Below are 7,132 nucleotides of genomic sequence, written 5' to 3' on the forward strand. Positions count from 1 at the left end.
CTTAATCCATACACATACACATACACATGGCTAAGATATATGTGCACACAACTGACCCCTATTTATCCTTAACATTGATTATATGTGTACCTATATTTTTGTATATACATATAATTTTTTTAAAATTTGTATATATACCCAGATTGTTTGTTGAGCAACACACACATGCGCTAGGTTCAGTTTGAACTGAACACCCTATGCACACGGTTAAGTTGGATTGAATACACATACACGCCTGGTTCAGCTAGCTGAATACCTGCACATGCACATGATTTAGACCTTGCCACGGTCTCCAAATATATATATATATATATATATATATATATATATATATATTCTAAAAAAAATATGCCTAATGGTTCAAACCGGACTGAGCACACACACACACATGCTTGGTTGAGATTTCAAGTTGAACAACCTCACACGATTCAGTTTGGACTGAACTCGCCCATGTGTACCAATTCAGTTGGACTGAACCCACATTGCACAGTTCAGTCTTTGGTCTGAACACACCACGGTTCAGACCTTGGTCTCAACACATATGCTCGTGCACAACTCATTATATATATATATATATATATATATATATATATATATATATATTAGAACTAAAATTACTTATTACAAATAATATATATTAATTTTCCTTTTTTTTTAATTAACATGCTCAAGGATTGTCAGTTTAGCTTTAGACTGAACCCACATTTCATGTTGTTTAGACCTTGGCAGAACCCATAATAGTTCAGACCTTGGTCTGAACACACATGTAGAAACCCCCTCCCCCCCCCACCCCCCCCCCCCACCCCCCCCACCCCCCCCCCCCCCCCCCCCCCCCCCCACACACACACACACATATATATATATATATATATATATATATATATATATATATATATATATATATATATATATATATATATATATTAAAATGCATACAATTATTATCTTCTTTTTTTGAACTACTACTAACAAATTGATTTTAATAAAATGCAATCACCTAACACATGTGAACCAATTTTTGTTTCAAAATGATGGCATACTTCAAGCAACATTTTTTTTTTGTAAACCAACCATGCTAAAATAAAAAAAAGTTTTGTAAAGAATCATATTCACACCTGCAGTACAAGAAAATTACCATCTATATATCTCTTTAGATGAACTAACACTACTTAAGCACTTAAATAAAATTAACACTATACATGCATGCATTTTTAAAAAAATCTGACTACATATATGCATTTTTACAATGCGTTTAGATAAAAAAACCACCACCAGTTATTAGGATTTAACGAATGACATGAAATGAGAAAATGAACTACTAACAAGCATATGCATCTTAACTTGTACAAAAAAGAGTTCATTACAAGTATTAAAAAGATATTTTATGGGTTTCTCATTCATACAATCCCTCATATACATATATGTATATGAAAAAATACATATGCACATGAATTGATGCATGTCTTAGCATCTACATTCTAAATGAAGATGGTTTTACTTATACCTCTTGTATGATGAAATGAAAAATCACCAAGCACTGGAAAGAGATCCTACCCTTTAAAATGTGTATGATGGAGTTTCCTCTAGGTACCATACAATACACCAATGAAGCAAGAGGTAATTAAGGTGCCAAACACCAAAGTTTCTTCCTACAAAAAAAAAACTGGTTGGAGCACGAAGAATCTAAGAATTGTTGGTGGAGGAGAGAACAGAAGAGTATAAGAGAATTTTTCAAAAATTGAGGGGGAGTAATGATCCCTCTAAAAAAAATTATGACCCTATATAGGCTACGGTTAGGGTTAGGATGAGATGAATGGTGGAAAGCTCTTGGGGGAGGATAAAGGGTGATGATTGAGTCAAGCCTCTTCCCCAAAAAACAAAATTCAAGGTTGTTTCTTCCTTTTCTATCTTTCACCAAAGTGGTAAGAGGCCAAAAGGATTTTGAAAAGAGTTGGACTTCTTTAGGATAATTCTTGGAATGAGTAGGGCTTTATATTTTCAACTCAAAAATTTTACATAGATGTTAAGGTCGAAAAAATAGTTTGCTCATTTTTTAGCCCTACCTTTTCGGAATGGCTTGAGAATTCATATGAGGGAAAGGATCCTTGAGTAGAGGTGAGGTGTGTGGTCTCCATCTTCCCTTGGTGCTCTTTCATGGGTTTCCAAGAGCCCCTCCTCCCTCTCATGCGCATGACATGGGGGAGGGGTCCTTTATTGGATCCAGAATAATCCATTGAGAATGGGTTGGTCTGATCCATTCCATCAACCCAAGGTCAAAACACGATAAAAAATATTTTATTTTTATTTTTTTAATCACTAAAACACTTAATTAATTTTCAGATTGGATCCCCAATTGGGTCAAATCCAACCTAGTAAAAATAAAAATATAACTTTTATATTTATTTTTTACTTGGTATTTATTTTCCACTAATCATTATTTAACTAACTTGCATAGTTAATTATAATTTGATACTATAGGTAGTCACCCTAACCAAATTACTTCAATCAAAGAATTATTAAAATAATTTAGTTGATAATTAATCTTAGTTTTTAATTTATCTGTCAGTTAACCAGTAATTGTCAACTCTACCAAAATTAACTAGAAAAATAACAACTTAACATAAATGAATCACACATGTCGATTTAACAGAGAATCATAATTTTCATATTGATCACAAAAATTTCCATTTAAATTCTTGAAATTTTGCGGGTCTTACACAAATCTCTACCACTTTATATAATTGTATACACCCAACTTTTCTAAGATGCCCAAATGATAACATTGTTTGGAAGTGCTTTCTCAGGTCTTAAGGCAAAAATCCAAAAAATCAAGTCATTTCCTTTCTTAGTTTATAAAAAATCCTAACAAGTCAAGAATAACCCTTAGAATTTTAGAAAAATCTCACAAAATTATTAAAAACACCAAAAATATAACAAAATTTGCAATTTTGAGGGTTTGCTATCTCTATCGTTGCGCCCATTCTCTGAGTACTCACTACAAGAAAAATGCGGATTAGCAACGGATGCTATCCATCATTAATCCATCGCTAACGTGTTTAGTGATGGATTAACGACAAAAATCAGCCATCGCATAATCCTGGTCGCTAAAATGCGATAGAAATTATCTGTCGGCAATCTGTCGCTAATTAGCAATGGATAATGTCTGTCGCTAATTTGTCGCTAAATAAGGACTGATTTAGTTTTGTGAAGGAATGTATTTCATCGCTAATCCATCGCTAAAATTTAACGATGAATATGTATCCATCGCTAATATCCATCGCCAATTGAGCGAGGGATTAGCGACAGATTAAATTCTATCACAAAACATCGACTGATTTAAATTGGTGATGAATATTAGTGATGGATAATATCCATCGTAAATTTTAAAAAATAAATATATTTTTTTTGAAATATGAATATAAAAAAAAATTCTCGTTATACAATTTATATAACCTGTGTATAAAAAATAAAGTACACATAAAAAATACATATACAAAGTTGGTGAAACAAATTTAACATAAGTTATAAGTTACACTACAGTCCTTGCCAATTTCTAAATAGTTACAAGTATGTGAAACAAATTAAACAGATAAATCTAATCCTCACTAAGATTTGGGGCATCATCCTCTTCGTTGTCTCGATTTGCCCCTCCATCCATGCCTCCATCAGCTCCTCTACGCTGATCATCTCCAGCATCCTACAAGAGAACTGAAATGTTAGTATTGATAAACAAAATATAATGAAATAAATTATATGCAATGCACCTAGTCTAATGCAATCAAAGTAAATGGCTGAATGACACATAGACTAGCAATAAAGTGAAGGACAATAACAAAATTCAAATATGTATTCTAAGACTGACAGAAAAAATTCATAGTGATTCAATCATGCAGATATGTGTTCTAAGGTTGTCAAAAAAATGTCACAGTGATTCACACATGCATATAATGTTTATAAGGCTGTCAAATAAATGTGTTATGTAACATAATCATGCATATATGTGTTATAAGGCAGTAAAAAAACTTTCATAATGATGAAATCATGCTTATATGTGTTTTAAGGTTGTCAAAAAACTTTCATAGTGATTCAATCATGCATATATGTGTTCTAAGGCAGTAAAAAAAATTCATAGTGATTCAATCATGCATATATGCGTTCTAAGGTTGTAAAAAAACTTTCATATTGATTCAATCATGCATATATGTGTTCTAAGGCAGTCAAAAAACTTTCATATATGCTAATATCATGCTTATATATGTTCTAAGGTTGTCAAAAAACTTTCATAGTGATTCAATCATGCTTATATGTGTTCTAAGGCAGTCAAAAGACTTGCATAGTTATTCAATCATGCATATATGTGTTTTAAGGTTGTAAAAAAACCTTCATATTGATTCAATCATGCATATAACGTGTTATAAGGCAGTCAAAAAACTTTCATATATGCTAATATCATGCTCATATGTGTTCTAAAGTTGTCATAGTGATGAAAGAATGTTTGTATGTGTTCTAAGGTTGTCAAAAAACTTTTATAGTGATTCAATCATGTATATATGTGTTATAAGGTAGTAAAAAAATTTATAGTGATGAAATTATGCTTATATGTGTTCAATCATGCATATACTAGCTTGAAATCTAACAACATGAAACAAATTACATGAATCTTTATACCTGACGAGCACCAGAGCTCATGTTGAATTCAGACGAAGTTCTCCTGTCCCAAAAAAAGTTGCACAACTCATTATGGACAAAGTTGAGAATGGCTTCATGTAAAAAGTCATGCATTTTGTCCTCAAGACGCTGATAGACACCATCCCAAAATATAGCAGGGTCAATCGAACGGTGGGAGTTGATGCTGGCGGGAGAACTCTAAGAGCCCTGACTGCAGGAGGCAACAACTAGTGTGGTGTTCATGTTACTCCCAAAACCGAACACACGACCCTTTTTGGGTTCACTGGTTGCAGTCACCCATGCTGCAGAATCAAAAGGCGAATGCTGAGTGGAGTCATCGTCATATCGCTCTACCATCTGATGCTCGTATGACTCCTACAAAGTAATGATTATAATATAAATTAATAATTAAGAATTACAATGTTTATGATAATATAATTCATAGTAACTTGTATATTATAATATTTATTAATAAAATAAATACATACCAATGTTGCTCTTGCCTTCTCTGATACAAACTCTCCCATGCTCTTACGTTTATGTGTTTCGACAAACACATCCTTGTAAAGCACAATGCCTCTTTTTTTTTGCTTTTTGCAAGGTTAAATGATAAAAAAATCAATTAAAAAATATGCAAAAATACTTATAAATTTGACAATATATATATTGATGAGTTACCATTTGCTTTTGGTGGCTTCCAAAACTCCTAGATCCATATGTGTGTAGATGGGCATCAAGCATCTTCGCTCAGTTTTGTGCAGCCTTTGCTGAGCGGTTTCGAAATTCATTGCTCGCCCACTTGTCGTACATTCCCTCCCAATAATCTCTCCTGATAGTAGAAGGGTCATGGCCCTTCCAATGCAGTGGATCATCTATTCCACCAACTGCTTTTATTGCTGCAGTCTTCATATTATACAACATGTTGGCAAATCAATTGGAATCGACAATCGATAATCATTTACGATGTATCCATTGTAACATTGCACAACTTTGGTCAGACTATTTTCTAAATCACATTTTCTTTGGTCATTAACATCACCATGACAGACCTAAAAGGATAAATAATGACTGTAAACACGACCAATTAAGTAACATATTGTTGTTTGCACAGAAAGAATGCATGTAATCGTCCTTACCAACTCTTTCAACCATGCCACACACTTATTTTCACGTTCTTTTTGTAATTCTGAATCAGTGAGATGGGGAAATTTTCTTCGCAACTTCAGATCAAATCCTCTGCACTTAACAAATAATTATATTACCGAACCATATACGTAGACAACTTAGTGTAACATATTATGTATACTTACTCGATGTAGGGGTCGATCTCTGAGCAATTAAAAAGGATATAGATTTGTGCTGGGTCTTACTCTCGATCTTCCAAGAGTCTTGACTGGCAACTGCCAAAGGCATTCTCAAGTGGTTTAAATATCGATAGTTTGTCAGCCATAATAACTTGTTCTCCATCATCATTACGAGGTGGGCAAGTGTAACATGTTGGAATGTGAGGCTCAAAGTACATAGATGAGAAATTTGAAATCTCTTCTAAAGTGTACGCCTCACAAATTGAACTCTCCACTATTGCTTTATTCTGAACCTTTTTTCTGAGGTCAAACATGCATCTGTCAACAATATACATCTCGTAATACAATAAATTTTTATTAGCATTAGATAGAAAAATATAAAAAAATATCTTTCAAATGGGTACATCCATCGATATTGCACAAGACCACCAACCCTAAGTTCATATGGCAAGTGTATGATTATATATTCCATAACATCAAAAAATGCTGGAGAAAATATCTTCTCTAGCTAACAAATAGTAGTAACGACAGAATCATCTAGATTCTTTATCTCAGTTACTACAACTTCAAATGCACACAATGTTCTAAAAAATCGACTCAACTCAGATAATACCCCCCATATGGGTTTGTCTAACATATCATGGAATGCTAAGGGAATCAACTGTTGCATGATAATATAACAATCATGGCTCTTCAACCCATATAATTGTCCCTCGTCTATCTTCACAGCCCGAGTAATGTTAGAGACGTATCTATCTGAAAATCTCAATTATCTCAACCACTGACATACTTGCTTTACTTGATCTGGTCCAAGCACGTACCTTGCATTTGGTTTCAGTACTTTGCCATTATATTCTTTGAGTTCCAATTCTGGTCTTTTACACATTACTTTTAAATCCATACGGGCCTTCAGATTATCCTTTATTTTTCCTTTGATATTCATTACCATATTGAACACATTATCAAACACATTTTTCTTCATATGCATCATATCCAAATTATGACGTATCAATAAGGTCAGCCAATATGGTAGTTTTCTAAAATATAGATTTCTTTGTCCAATTGTGATTCTTCTTAAATCCAAGGAAAGGCCTCGCACTACAGGCATCTGTCAGTCTATATGAAAAGTAATGCAATTATTTTAAAATCTCTATGCCAGA

The sequence above is a fragment of the Nuphar pumila genome, chromosome 4 (assembly GCF_984573655.1).
Source record: "Nuphar pumila chromosome 4, dmNupPumi1.hap1.1, whole genome shotgun sequence".
Classification (NCBI taxonomy): Eukaryota; Viridiplantae; Streptophyta; class Magnoliopsida; order Nymphaeales; family Nymphaeaceae; genus Nuphar; species Nuphar pumila.